At 49.6% G+C, this 15,466-nt stretch overlaps 1 protein-coding gene across 2 annotated transcripts in view; it reads left to right on the top strand.

Moving 5' to 3' along the window:
• NAV1 (neuron navigator 1) overlaps positions 1–15,466 on the top strand; it is a 246,203-nt gene that overhangs the window by 54,770 nt on the left and 175,967 nt on the right. The gene's annotated exons all lie outside the window — the stretch shown is intronic.

The following is a 15,466-nucleotide window of genomic DNA, read 5'->3' on the forward strand; positions in this document are numbered from 1 at the left end:
ACATAGGTCAGTCCTGCCCTCTTCTATGACGTGGTGACTTCCATATTCATGAGCAGTCCTTATGTGGCCCCAGCATGGAAATGCTCATCATTGTGAAATATACAGAAATGATGGTTGTACACTTTTACCTGTAACTATTGTCAGGTCTCCCCCTGCTGCCTTTGCTCCTGGTGACAGAAGTCATTGCTTTGGCAAAATTAATTTACTTGGAAATGAACCTGGAGGATGTGCCTTTGCTTTGTCTTCCATGCCTCTGTGTTCTCTCTTCCACTCTCTCGCCATAGTTACATGTGATTTGGGTGCTAGGAATGGCACCCAGGCACCATGGAACCCTTCCCTTCCTTGAAGAAGGATTGAGAGTGACCTCAGCCCAGACCTATAGGTCTCCACTGCAGAGAGCAGACCCAGGTCTGGTGTTAGGAGTCAGAGCGCCCAGCATGTAAGACATCCACAGGTGCTCAGGATTGGGATAGGTTCTTGACCAACCTAATTGAACGTGATCCTCCTGATGACACTCTGAGGGAGAGATTATTATACCCATTTCATAGGTGGGCAACTCAACCAAGAAAGGTTAATAGTTTGCCTGAGTCTCAGACTGTAGGCTGTGTTGGTACAGGTGGAAGCCAGGTCTTTGGACATTGGGAACAGGGCTCTTTCTACCCCACCACACAGCTGTCAATTCTGGTCATAGTCATGGTAATTAAGACAACAGTGGGTAGTTGGTCACAAAAGGCCAACAACTGTAACCATGTGATTGACCCCTTCCTGAGCTCCCACTACGGCCAGTGCTCATCACATTGGCACTGAGTCTTGCAGCAGCCTTGTGAGATACATGTCGCTGTTCCCATTTTGAAGATGAGAAAACCAGAGCTCAAAGAGGTTATGTTGCTTGAGAAGGCCACACTTCAAGGACTGGGTAGAGTGGAGAGTCAAATCCATGTGTTTTATCTAAAGCCTGTCATCTTTCCACTGTGCAGTAGAGTCTCCCCCGTAGAATTTCCCCACTCTGATATTTAGGAACTTCTTTTTGTCTAAATCTCCACTCTTTGTGCTACAATGTCAATGCAGCTATGAAAATATATTAGTATGTGTTTGTTTTGCCTTGTTGTTTTTGCTGAGGGCATCCAAGCAAATACACAGTTGGTGACCCAGCTCCAGGGAGGTTGTGTGTTCTCTCTTCTCGTTTCTATTTTTCTCTCTTCACCCTGGTCCTGTCTTCTGCTTCTCTCCTGTGCCTTTGTGTCCCCCCCAGGGTATTTCTCTACTTTCCCACCTTCCCTTATCATCCTTTCTGCTCCCTTAGACTTCAGCAGCCAATCCTGTACCTCCAGCCTCTCGTTGCCAAGCAACAGGCTTCCTACCTGCCCCATTGTGTTAGAATCTCCATGACAACAAGTACTGCCAAAAGAGAGGGAAAAAAAAAAGTTCGGTGATGGTAGGAGGAGGTGGTGAGACCCTGTATTTCAGGACATTCATACAGTTTTACCAGCAACAACTTGCTTGCTCTCAGGGCCTCTGGAGAGCATCACAAATAGCTTAAACCAAAACCTCATGAGATAACAAGTCAGGAGAGTGACAGTCTGCAATCAGAGACATAGATTCTAGCTTAGGGACATTTATACGAGGGCCAAGGATGAGGGCCACAGGCGTTTAGTGTTTAGATAGAGTGGGGTTGGGCCATGTGATCACCTTTCTGTGGATCAATTCAGGAAGGCAGCCTGGATAAGGGAGGATTTTTCAATAGTTGCTTGAGTGAGGTAATGGAGAGTGTTTTTCACTAGGAGATAAGTAGGAGCAGGGCCATGCCTGAAGCAAACAGCCTTTAGGGAAGGGCTAAGGCTAAGGATAGGAGGTGGAAGACAGGGCTGTCGTAAACAAGATCTCGAACCACCCAGCCCCCCGCCCAAGGACTGTGGGTGTGTGTGAACCCTGTGAGATTTTCCTGGTCTGTCTGACTTCGGGCAGTGGTTGATCTCAGTAGCCTCTGCCTCCCTCTGCCTTCCACTTTGCCTTCCTATTCCAAAGGTCTGGAGGAAGCCTGCGGGGAAAAGGAGGGAAAGAGCAGGTGGGGAAGGAAGTGAGGACAGCACTGAATTTCCAGGTACCCGGACTGATGTTCGCAGAGGGGGATCTTACAGCCACAGTCCTGAGGACCTGACAGACATTCACCAGGTGACTATAGGCCACCTAGGATGGTGGTTGGGTGATGGATTCAGAAAGAGGAAGGACTGGGGCGCCTGGGTGGCTCAAGTCAGCTAAGTGTCTGACTCTTGATTTCGGCTCAGGTCATGATCTCGTGGTTTGTTGGTTCAGTCCCCGAACTGGGCTCCATGCTGATGGCGTGGGGCCTGCTTGAGATTCTCTCTCCCTCTCTCTTTGCCCCTCTCCCACTCGTGCTCATTCTCTCTCTCAAAAATAAATAAAAAACTTAAATAATAATAATAAGACTGAAAAGAAAGGGGGAGGAAGCCTAAGCTGGCCAGAACATCTAGGAACTACCTACCTGGACAAGTTGCCAGGGACCAGCCAAGGTCCTTCATGAAGCCAAAGCAGGGCCTTCTTGGACTTACTTATTGTTCAAGGTAGATAGTGCATGGAAGACCCCTCTAACCCGGTGGCTGGCACTGGTAGGGACTCAGTGATCCCACCCAATCACCTCGTCTTGCTGGCATGTTCCTCACTGGTACTGCCGGGTACTTCAAGCATATATACTAAGGCCAAGGCTCATCCTGTCCTCCTGTTCATGCATCTGGCCCTGAGCATTCTCTGCCCCTCCAAACCTCCAAAGCAGAAGAACCAGAAAGGTCCCAGTTCCTGTATTTAGTGCTCTTCATGGACAGAAAGTCCCTCCTCGTTTCCAACTGAAATCCCCAAAGTAGAGCAGTTCCTTTGTTCTGCGCTTTGTTCGGAGGGCAAGGCGAGCAGGATCTGCTCGCGGTGGGGCCACCCCATGCGGTTTTGCCTCCAGCTCTGCTCCCCTGCCTGGCCCGACTGTTCAGGAACATTGCTAAAGCTCTTGGCATGTGTGGCCACATGGAAGGCCAGGCCCCCAGCAGAGGCTGCAGCCCCACTGCTGAACTTGGCCGTTCTGATGTACGCCCCTAATTGCTGAGAAGGGTGCAGTGATTCAGACACTCAGACATCACTGGAGGAAGAACACGTTGCCTGAATCTTTCTGAACAACGGTCTGTAGTTTATGACCAAGAGTCTTTATAAGATTCTCCCCTGTATCCAACAATTCCCCTTCTGAGAAAGAAGCCTGAGGAAATAAGCTAAGGCTCAAGCAAAGCTTGTTTGCGTGTTTATCACAGTGTTCTACGTACTGCTGGAAAATTGGAAACAACCTGAGTGGCTAGCAATGACAGAATGGTTAAGTAATTTCTGTATAAAGCTTTTGCGTGATGGTTTGTTATCTTTTTAAATTTTTTTTAATGTTTCTTTATCTTTGAGAGACAGAGAGAGAACATGAGCAGGGGAGGGGCAGAGAGAGAGGGAGACACAGAATCTGAAGCAGGCTCCAGGCTCCAAGCTGTCAGCACAGAGCCCCATGTAGGGCTCGAACCCATGAACCACAAGATCGTGACCTGAGTTGAAGCTGCACGCTTAATTGACTGAGCCACCCGGGCGCCCCATGTTATCTATTAACAAGTACACTTTTGAACACAATTGAATGAAAAGTAAAAATGCTTAATTCATAGTAAATGAAGAGACATGACATGTATGTATAGTGTAATCACAGTTTTATGCGTGCGAATATGAATAGTAAAAAGCCTGGAAGAAACCAAAACACCTAGCAATGCTAAATGTAGACTAGTAGGTTTGTAGATGATAGGCTTTTTTCTTCTTTGTGTCGTTCTAGATTTTCCAAGTTTTTTCTAATAAGCGTGTTATTATTTTTATAAGAACTACCCTTGATTAAGCACGTTCCACATGCTACTGTGCTAAGCATTTTTCACACTGCTTTAGATTGAGTGTTTGTGTCCCCCCAAATTCCTATGTTGAAATCTTAATCTCCAAGGTAATTGTATTAGGAAGTGGGGTCTTTGGTAAGTGGTTATGTCAGGAAGGCAGAGCCCCTCATGAATGGAATCAGTGCCCTTTAAAGAAGAGACCCCAGAGAGCTCCCTCACTTTTCCACCATGTGAGGACACAGCCAGAGGCAGCCGGCTGTGATCCGAGAAGCAAGTTCTCACGAGACAGCAAGTCTGCCGACACCGTGACCATGATCACAGCCTCCAGAACTGTGAATAAGTTCTGTTGCTTATAAGCCACCCGGTCTGTGATATTCTGTTAAAGCAACCCAAATGAACGAAGACACACATTATCTCATTTTATTTTTATAGCAACTCAGTGAGATAGATACCCTTATTTTTCAGATGAAACAACCAAAGCTTGCAGAGTGTAAGTAGCTTTCCCTACACCGCCCCGTTTATAAATAGCAGAACCACATCCTGAACAACACCCCCAAAAAAGTTACAGAAAGTTAATGCAGTCATTCAGGGTGGGCGTGGGGTGGATAAGTAGTGCTGATCTGCCTGGCTTTTGGGTTTCTGGCCTAAATGTGCAAATGTTAATGTGTCCCACCTCAGGGGGCCCTGTTACCTCAGCCCTGTTTCCTGGGCAGTTCTGGTCAAACCTGACCAACCTCTCCAGGCAAAGGTGGCCCCCCTCGGAGACCCTGTACCGGGATGTACAGGACAACGGAGGGAGGCCCTGCCTGTAGACAGGGTGGGACATGTGCACTCCTAGATGTGTTCGGCATAATAGGAGAGGGCGGGGCGTTTTGGGAGGGGGAGGGCGATGCTTCCCCATCTTCGGCTCGTGAGACCCCCAGCTCCCCTGTTAGCGTCCTGGTGTCTGGCAGGACTCTGGGCCTTGGGAGGCTATACCCTGGGAGCCTCACAGCCCATCGGACCCTTTCCCATGATTGAGGTCAGCAGGGGGGGGGGGACGATTCTCTCCTGCAGCCTGGCCCCTTGCCTTGGGCTGTAGTGAGGCCTGGCCTCTCCTCTGTGCGTGACTCCTACACGAATGTGCTGCTGAAGAAAGCGGGGGGTGGGAGACGGGCAGGGACACGTGTCCTGGCTTGGCAGCATTGTACTGGCTGGAATGAGGCCCAAGCATGGTTTTAGCTTGGCTCTGAGGGTAGTAGCTGGTGGAGCCGGCAGGACAGGGGTACTCCGTTTTGTCAAGACACCTAGGCAACCAACACTCTTATCTCTCCACGGCTCAGGAATGAGAGGAATTAGGGAAGTTGAATTCTCTTTTTTGCTGGAATTGCTTGCCCCACTTCTCAGATGGAAAAGTTAAGGCCTGGAGACTGAATAATTCAGAGAGATACTTAGCACTGGAATCCAGTCCAACGGTCACATTCCTGGGCTGCTCTCGACTGTTGGGCCTGCCCCCAGCTCCGCACTCGTGCCTCTTAGCCCCACCCCCACCCCTCACATATTCTGAAGTTTGTGAGGAAAGTAGAGCTGGCTTATTGCTAGTGTAGCCAGCCTAAAGCTGACTTAACTAGGCAGGAGGTCTGGTCTGCAGCTCACAGCTCAGTCTGACTGATGGGTTTGCAGTCAAATTGAGAGTCCAGTCCTCTACAAATGCCAGGATGTGGCACCCCAGCCAGGGTACTAGCCTACACATGACAGAGTGGCAGGGCCTCTGGACATGAGGGCTTTAAGAGCAGTCCGGAATCCCCCACACCTCTCCTACCCCAGCACCAAAGAATTTCCCTCCCCTGCCCCAGCCCAGTGGGCCTGGACTTTGGGGCCTGGAGAGTATGTGGGGCATGTTGAGTGATAGGCCCTCCGTCTGCCTGACTGGAAAAACCATCGATGGAAGCACACTGCAGGCTTTAAGTTGAGGAAGAAAAATAACAATAAAGTGAGTGTGAGAAAGTCGGAGCTGACAGGTCTGGTGGGAGAGACAGTCATCTGGCTGGCTGCCTGGGGGTCTACGCAGGTTCCAGTTTCTCTGTCTGAGATGAGTTCCCCCACCCCCAAGGCTCCATTTACTCCTGCTCCTCCCCCATTCATTAGCTCTAGGGTCCATCTGGAATCTAAGCTATTGCTTGGGAAGCCAGACCTCTAGTAACAGTGGCCTAGAGGAAGTAACCAGACACACACACACACACACACACACACGCACAGACCAGAGAGAGAGAGAATCAGATGTGGGTGAGACATGGGCTGTCTTTGGAGCAGCTCCCCAGGGGCCTAGGCAACTGTACTCTAGTGATACAGCTCTCATTTGCCTCACAGGAGAGCATACCACATTCTAGAAACAGCCAGAGGGGGTTTTGGAGCTGGGGGTGTGGAGCAGGAGGTGTTCTGGAGCAGAGCGAAGCTGCGTGTGGCTGCACATACTCCCCATGCCAGCTCAACTTCCTGGGAGGTATTTATAACCCAAGCCTCCAGCCCCCTGTGATTTGTGGGACAGCTTTAAACCATTGATTTTCATTAGCACTAAATCATTTCTCTTGGCTAATTGAAAAGGAACCAAGGATACTGACAGTGGAGCCGTTTATACGGATCAAATCAGTGAAAAATGCCAATATGCTGATACAGTGCAAGTCTTCAGTTGGGCATCTCTGGGGCCCCTCCCTGGAGCTCAAAATTCACTTTTCTCTCAAAGGCCAGAGGCTGTGAGAAACTACTCCCTATCCACTCCCTCCCCCGTGCCCCGTCTTGACCCCAAGACTGGAAAACCAGGAAATGGACCTGATTCTTAGCAGAAGGGATGGAGGTTAGACATTTGGAAGATCTTCCAGCATTGAGAGATGGGACAGGAGGTTCTGAGAGTAGTGTTGGAGGAACAGTGAACATTTCTTCTATATAGGTTGTTTGAATTTTACATATGTCCTGTCTGTCAGCCTGGGTTTAGCACAGAATAGGCATGAGGCTAGGGAACACTCTTTGGGAGGGTGCTGGAGTTGCTCTGAGAATGCCAAGTCTGGGCAGTACAGTATTTGGAAGCCATCTCGTGGGAAAGGGGGTTGGGCTCAGCTGGACTGGGCCTGAAAGGTGGGTTGTTGGCACCAGCTTGATCATTTACTATAAATGCCAGGAAACCAAACTGTTTGTTATTACCTGAGATTAACTTGGCCAGTCCCATCTTCCTCTGTAAGAACATGTTACCATCTGGCCAGAAGGAAGACCTTTCTACAGTTTTACAGTTAAAGGAGTTCCTGTGGATGTTGGCAGAGCCCTGGGCCCCAGGGGTGGAGAGGGGAGGAGAATAATGAGTTCCACTACTGTGGACAATCCTAATCCCCATTCTGAGCCAGGAGCCAGCCAGGCGGGCGCTGAGAGTACTGAGCCCCCACCTTTTGCCTGCCAAGTCCTAGCCAGCAGACCCGTTTCCTTGCCTCCTGCCAATGCTCTGCCCACTCTGTCCATGCTTGCCCTGAAGAGACAACGCTGCTGGCTGCCCATCCTGTCCCTTTCTCAGTACTGACTGGGGTGATCACCTTCTCTGCCAAGGAGCAAGCCAAGCTACATGGTCCTTAGCTGGTTTACTGGAGCCTAAAACCTACAGGCTAAGAGCTTGGGGAAGGGGGCTGGCTCCAAACCTCCTCTACTATGGCCCCACTACCATGCACCCACATCTCAGACCTTCCTTGATCTCTGTCCTTAGAGACTGGCAGAGATAAGAGGCTGGAAAAGAAGGAGAAACATTTAGTAAGTAGTCATTGCAGTCCTGTCCTTAGCCCAGGGGACTCCCCCATGATGCCCAGCCTTAGGGTCTTATGTGGAGGGGAGACTGTGTGGGGTGGGAAAGAGCACTGGACCAGGAGTCACCCCAGGCACCACCATTACTCGGTGGTGTGGCTTGGGACAAGTTCCTTCCTCTAGGTATAGGGATGTTATCAATTGCCTTTATCCCCCATCTCTAACTCCGTGTGAGCTGTAGAAAATCTATAATCCACAAATGTTAAATGAAAATTGTGGAGGGGCGCCCGGGTGGCTCCAAAATTGTGTACACATAGTGAAGGTGTTGGGGCCTATTTTTCCAAGGAAAGCCTGTGAGCACACTGCTGGAGAGCCCAGAGCCCTTGAGATGGACAAAGATAGGAGGACACAGAGTACCCCCTCATCTCTAGACTGGATGGGAAATGGGCCAAAGGGAAGGGACAGGGAGAGGAAGACAGACTGAAGCTACATACGTGTGTGTGTGTGTGTGTGTGTGTGTATCAGTGTGTGGATATGGGTCGGTGTGGGTGACTATCAGTATGTGGATGTGGGCAGGTGTGGGTGAGTGGGTGTATGTGTGTGTGAGCATGACACTATATATGTGATACTTGGCCGAGAGGTGAGGCAACACAACTCACCTCTTTGCTGGGGCATCAGAGGACACAGGTCTCTGTTCCCTGAAGTGTTCAGCCTGGTCCATGGACCAGGCTGGGCCTCCAAGCTGAGGTTTGGCTCTGGGAGCAGCCAGTCAGGCTTTCAAGGACAGAAGACAGTACGTGGCAGGTAGAGGAAGAAATCTTGCATAGAGGCCTGCGTGAGTCCAGTTTTGTCTGTAGTGTGTGGATCCCTGAGAGTCATCCTGTCCACCTGCTGCCTCTGAAGAGGTTGCCCCTAAGCCACCCTCCTGCTGTCAGGACTGCCTCAACTTCAGAAGGGGCCCCGCGAGAGAGGTTTCCCCATGTCTCTCACTAGTCCCTGCCACAGTTTATTTTGGAAAATTCTCCAACTTTGTTTATCCTCCCTACCCCAATCCCATGTAAACTCTGTCCTACTCATACTCAAATGAGGAAATAGAAATTTAGGTTAGAGGGAAATATATGTGATAACATTTATGTTGTTCTGACTGTCTGTGACAAAAGATGCCAGTGGGACATGTGAGTAGAACAGAGAAGGGAGATACATGCTGTGCTGATGCTCTAGTTGACTTAATAACTAACATTTATTCAGTGACTTGTATGGGTTTGTATGAGCCAGGCACTGTCTTAATGATTTTCCTATAATAACTCACTGAATTTTTATAACGACGTTATATAGATATTGTTATTATTATCATTCCTATTTTACAGACGAGGAAGCAGACCAGGGAGGCTAAATAGCTTGCTCGGGACCACAAGCTAGGAAGCTGCAGTGGAAGCTAGCTTTGCATGGGGGTGGGGTGTTGGGAAGATGCTCCAGGTCCTATGTTCTTAACCACTACCCTCTACTGTGCAGCATGTACCTCAGTGCTTGAGTCTAGAGATACTGCAAACTTTAACCATCTTTCCCTCTTCCTGAGAAGCCAAGTTTTTCCTCCTTATGTTTCAGCCTTTCAGTAACAAACCAGGGAAGATAAATCATTTTCCCAAATTCACTCAGCTCATGATGGAGTCATCTGACCAGCACCCAGAGTCCCACTTCCCAGACTTTTTTTTTTTTTTTTTGCTTTTCCTTCCTCCCTTTCTTCCTCCCTCCCTCCCTCTCTCCCTTCCTTCCTTTCCTTCCTTCCTCCATTTCTTTTTCTTCTCTTTCATTTTTCTTCTCTTTTATTTTTTATTAAATTTTTTTTAAATGTTTATTTTGTGAAAGAGCGCACAGGGAGTGGGCAGAGAAAGGGAGAGAGAGAATTCCAAGCAGGCTGTCAGCACAGATCCGGTCGCCTGGCTCGAACTCACAAACGTGAGATCATGACCTGAGTTATAATCAAGAGTGGGATACTTGACCGATTGAGTCACCCAAGCACCCCCTTTTTTCTCTTCTCTTCTCTTGTCGTCTTCCATATCCACCCTTTTGATGCTGTGGTTAAAATGTTCTGACTTTTTGAAATGGGCATCCTAACCACATTCACAAAGCGCAGACGCGGCTCCTTTAACGGGGCCACTGCAGGAGGAGCTGTCCTATCAGCACCACGGCCGCCGCCCCGCGCACAGCGCGCGCCCCGCCCACTCCGCCACCTCTGCGGGAGTCTCAAGGGCAGAAAGGGCGGCCGAGTCTTGGCTGGGAAGTCTGCAGCCTGGCTAGTCCTCCAGACCTGGAAGGGACCGCTGAATACAGTGCCCGCCTTCCCTCCCCTCATCCCGCCTCTGACCCGCAGATCTGAGGGAACTGGCGCTTAAGCTCTCCCCACATTCCGAGCTAGAGTGAAATATTTATAGGCCAAAATTACTTCCTGGCTCTGGGGTTTACAGAGCATTGCGGAGCCAGGGGCCTCTGTTTGTCCTGATGGGGCCTGAGGCCAGAATGATTCAAGGCTGACAAAAGCTGGGAGGTTGGGGGTGCAAGGGAGTCAGCTGTGAAGCCTGGATTGAGGCTGTAGGATGAGCAACAGAGCAGGGTAGTTACAGGCACTGGCTGGTTCCACTGTCTGTGCTTAATCTTGGCTCTCCCATCTACCAGCTGTGTGATTACGAGCAAATTCCTCAGCCTCTCTGTGCTTTGCTGCCACTTGCCTGTGAAGTGGGAATGATAATATATAGCACCAACTCGTAGGCCAATTGCAAGTTAATGTAGGTTAAAAAACAGAACAGTGCCTGGCATGCAGTCGGTAAATGCAATTAAAAAGTGTTGGATTTAAAAATAAAGCAAGACCCCAGGGTGAGGATGAGAGAATAGACAGTTGGGGTGTGGACTGAAAAAGGTAGAGGGGGACAAAATGGAAGTACATGTTGGGTAGGGCTACACACTGTGTTCAATGGCTGGGACTGTGCCACTTCTCCTGGATGCCACCAGCCTCTCGGCTCACCTGCCATCCATCAGATTGTCCCAGTCTGTGTCTGAATTTGTCTCCTTCCCTTTTGGGAAGAAGGGCAGCTGTTTTCCTTAACATAATTTTTGCCATTTCTTGGGTACCTACTATGCACCAGGCACCGTGCTAAGTACCTTATCTTTATTCTCTCATTTAATCTTTACAAAACTCTATGACTGCTTATTTCAGATGAGGACTTTGGGCTCAAAAAAGTTGAATAATTTATCTAAAGCCACATAGCAAGAAGTAGCAAATCTGGGATTTGAACCTGGGTCTTCCTGACTCAGAAGCCTTTACTCTTTCCATTACACAATTTCCAAACTATCTAGTTTCCTACCCCATCCACTGGTGGGTGTTACTGCATCCATCATGGGCAGTGTTTTTCCTGTTAATGCTACAGGTTTTTTGATCCAAGCCTGGCAGGGTCTCTGATCTCCTTTGCTCTACTGGAGGCTCCAGAAGAACCAGGCAGCTCAGCCTCCATCCCTGGGCATCTAGGATGGAAGGACACTTGGAAAAAAGTCCTTTGTCCCTATGATCATAATAACAATACTTGTTGAGTCCTTATTATGTGCCAGGTTCCGTTCTAAGCACTGCATGTATTAACTAATTTACTCTTCAAAGCAGTGAAGAGGAGATCCTAGTCTCAGCCTCATTTTACCAATGAGGAAACTCAGAGTTTATGGAATTTGCCCAAGGCTACACCATCAGCAAATGGCAGAGCCAAGCTTTGGACCTAGACACTGTGACTCCAGAGTTTATTCTGTCACCGCTACACTGAAGAGCAGAGTATGTGTTGGAGCACTGATGGATAGACCCCTGGGCATGGGAGGTTCAGTCATCAAATCTGCTGTTTGCCAGATCTCAGACCAACCCCCAACCCTGCTGCTGCCTCTTCCTTGTAGCCTTCTCTGATTCTACCTTATTGTCAGACTGATACACACACAGCCCCATAGCACTTTGTTTTGCCTCTTTTGACACACCGCATGTGTGCTTGTGATGACTGCGCGTGTTTCCTGCTTCCCCATACCAGATTGTTGGCTCCCTGAGAGCAGAACCTAGGTCTCAGCCATGGTGATTGCCACAGCACCTGGCAATGCACCTGGCATGTGGAAGGTATTCAACCAAGGTGTGTGTTGTTGAACAAAGGGATCTTGCCGTGAATCCTTTCGAAAGTGCTACGAGCTTTTGTAATGGGGAGTACTAACTCCCTAATGTAATTTATTGAGGACAGAGATCCCTGGAATGAGTGAACTAAGAAACAAGGTCTCAAGTGAGACCCTCTTCTTGAATCTATTCACTGAGGTTAAATGAAATTGCAGATCAGGGCGGAAGGAAGAAGAGAGAGCGTGTTTAGGAGTAGGGGATCTGGTAGGATTCCCCAGCACCACATGTGCATGCACACACACATTCACATAAGAAAGAAATGGTCTCCTTGTTTCCACTCCTAGCCCCTCGCCTTCTGCCCTTGAGCCTCCCCAGATATATTGTGAAGGTATCACAAAAGATGATTAGTACTGACAGCCAGTACTTGAACAGGGCCTGTCCAAAAGAGATATAGATTGTCCTGCTTCTCTAGGACATTTTTGTCTGAGAGTGAGCACCAGAAAATGGAAGCCATTACAGCTAACCCTGTTCTCCCCAGGAGGCTGAACGTTTTCTAGATACTACCTCGTTCAGCCTCCTTAGGACATGAAGCTATGGAGAGCAAGGAGGCAGAATTTCCCCCTCATTTGACAGAAGGAGAAACTGAGCCCCAGAGCAAGTATGGGAGCTTCCCAAATCACTCGGTCCATTAACAAGGCAGCTTGGGTGCCATGGCCAGTAGATAACTTTTGGGGCCACAGCAGAGATCATCTGCACAGAGGCCTCACCCTTGAGATACTATTGGAGATACTATTGTCCATGTGTCTCAGTTAAGACCCTGCCTCCCATGAGCACTCTCTCCCCCCTTTTCCCCAGGTCTCCCATCTACTGTAGTCTTGTAATTCCATAGTCTTCCTCCTCAATTCCCACCTACCCCAAGTATGCCACCTGCTGCCAACTGGGCATATTAAGCATGTGGCCAGGCTGGATTTGGCCCATTATCTCCCTCCCCAGCCACATCATTGCCTATAGCCTCTTACAAGGCAGTGCCCTGAGACCACCTTGACCCCTAGTACCACCAAAGGCAAACAGGATATGAACAGTACAAGGGTAGCTGGCTAGATCTGAGGAGTGCTGGAGAAAAAGAGAGGAGGAGGAGGCCTCCTCCAGAGGCCCGTGACTGGTTTCCTTTTCTGTTTTCCACCCTGTGAACTGGATTTATGCCCCCCTTCTACCCTCCCCCACAATCTCTGGAAGGCCCAGACCTGTCAATCACAGCAACAACAGTGTGGATATGGAGGCTGAGGAGTACCTCCTGAGGCTGGACTTGCACTGGTAGCTGTGGTCTAGGGAATCCATCCTTGGGCCTCAGGGTCCTGCTCATCTGCTTTTGAATCACAGCTTTACTGCTCTCTAGCTATGTTTGTCGTTTGGCAGCCGACTTAACCTTCTCAGCCTTGTTTTCCTGACCTGGCAAATGGGGATAATAAAAGCTACTTTAGGAGGTTGTTGTGAGGGTTAGAAACCATGTCTCAATGAAAGAGAGATCCTGATACTGTCTAGGGAAGAGGGATTTGCTGGGTGTCCCCTTGAGATCTCTGTAAGGATACTGAAGCACCTGGGAGTTCCCACTCTAAAGGCAAACCAGGAAGGCTCCTTTGTGCCCCCTTTCCTTGCCAGGCTAAAAGAGCTCAATGTATTTGGGGATCCCTCCTCCACCACCTGATTGTAGACCTGAGGGTGGTCTGATTCTCCTAGGCTCCCACGTGGGAGAGTGGTTGTTACATCCTGTGTGGTGCTGTTCCTGGTCTAGGTGAGGGCTGTCATGGGCACGGGCGGGGTGCGGGAGAGAGCAGGGCCCCAACTGCAGTGAAGAGGGAGGGGTGTGGCTCCTGTGACCTACCACAGGAATGTTTTTAAATCTTCTTCCATCAGCCTTTGAAAAAATGATGATCCAGTGAAAGCAGCAACTGCATCTGCTCCGTTAGCAAGTGAAGTAGAATCAGCTTTCTCCGCCTTGGGGCTCTCTTGGCCGGAACTCTGGTCAGTCCTTGATGTAGGGCTTGGGGGAGTCTGGGGATGCTTCAGGGACAACGTAGGTGAGTTGGGCTCTTGGGGGGTCCCTGGGCATTACAACGTGGGTAGGGGAGTGGTTCCCAGGAGAGGTGCAGGTGGAGCCTAGATACAGCTCTAGGTTTCATCACAGAGGTAGCTCCCAGAGGGGGTGGTCTGGTGCGCTCATGTGGCCATGGTCCCCTGATGGGGACTCAGCCCAAGGGGAGAGGCAGAAGTGGCCTGTGTGGCACCGTGCCAGTGCAGGGATTAAACATGGGAACGCTGAAATCTCGGGGGTATGGCTGTCATGGGTCAGTGGTCTTGGGTCCTTGTCGTGGGTGGTCAGCTGATTAGCTCAGTCGGCCAGTGCATGGCTCAGCTCTGTGCTGGACGCCAAGGTCAGCAGCTCAGGGACCACACACACCTTTCATCGGGTCCATTCTTGTCCCTTTGGTCCTGCTTGGCATTGTCAGTGAGGCACGTAGCTGATCGTTAGTGGAATGGCGGGATAGGAGAAGGATGACAGAGTAAATCTGCTCTCACCGCTACTGGGGAAGAATCCTCACTACGGTCTTGAGGCCAGGCTAAAGCATAGTGCTCCTTCTTATCTTAAAGACCCTCTATTTCTCCACCTGGCAGCAGTTGCTAGATTTTATCCTGTTCTTATTTTGCAGGCTGAGCATGGAGATTCTCACAGCTGCTGTTAGTACCTACTTGACACATTCTGAGATCTCTTTGTGAAAGTACTTCTCACTCAGGCCCTCCAATGGGACTGTCTTTGGCATGCTGGGGGCTGGGGACAGGGCAGCACGCCCTGTATGGGAGACGGTGGGCAGGCAAAGGGTGACTTAAGAGCGTCCTTTCAGACTGTGGCCTGGTGGGTGGGAAGGAAGTAGGAGTCAGGGAAGCCTTGGACGGGGTCCTACGGGCCTAGGTGATGGGGCAGCCACTGGAGGAGTGGAGGCAAGCTGGTTGTGCGCCTCTGAACACACGCGGCTTTGCCCTGTCTGCTGGAGGACATTCAGCTCATTCAATAGTGGCATCAAGCCGTTCAGGTACAAATTAGAGGAAAGGAGGAGGGGGGTCATTGTATTTCTCTTCCTAGTGGAAATTATTTCATCCGTGAGTAGGGCAGTCCTGAAGCCCTGACTCTCGGTCATTTCGCGCTGTAGTTCTATAAATCCATCAATGTTTAGGGGTCTACATTGACTTCTCACAGCTTAGCCTGTAACTGGTCCCGGGCCACAGAGTCAAAGGTCAGAGCAAGGCCAACAACAGCCAGAAACAATCCCTTGCAGTTGCCGACAGCTTTTTCCACAGTGTGAAAGGGGCCACCCCAGTGGTCTTGGGTGAACCAGCTGTACCGTGGTGGCCTTTTCTCTGCCCACATGTCCTCTGTCTCCATCTTCACCCAGAGCCCGTTTACCCCTGGAGAGTCAACTTGAGCATTTGCCTCCTCGTACATAAACATTTGCCTACATTTTCAATCCTTTCCCTAGGACACATTTCTAGATCTGGCATTGTTCCCACAGCAGTGTATGAGAGCCCTGTGGCCCTGTACCAATGGTGGATAATATGCATTTTCTTTTTTTTTTATTTTTTTATTTTTTTTTTCTTTCAACGTTTATTTATT

Source organism: Herpailurus yagouaroundi, unplaced genomic scaffold (genome assembly GCF_014898765.1).
Source record: "Herpailurus yagouaroundi ecotype Mexico unplaced genomic scaffold, PumYag 308, whole genome shotgun sequence".
NCBI lineage: Eukaryota > Metazoa > Chordata > Mammalia > Carnivora > Felidae > Herpailurus > Herpailurus yagouaroundi.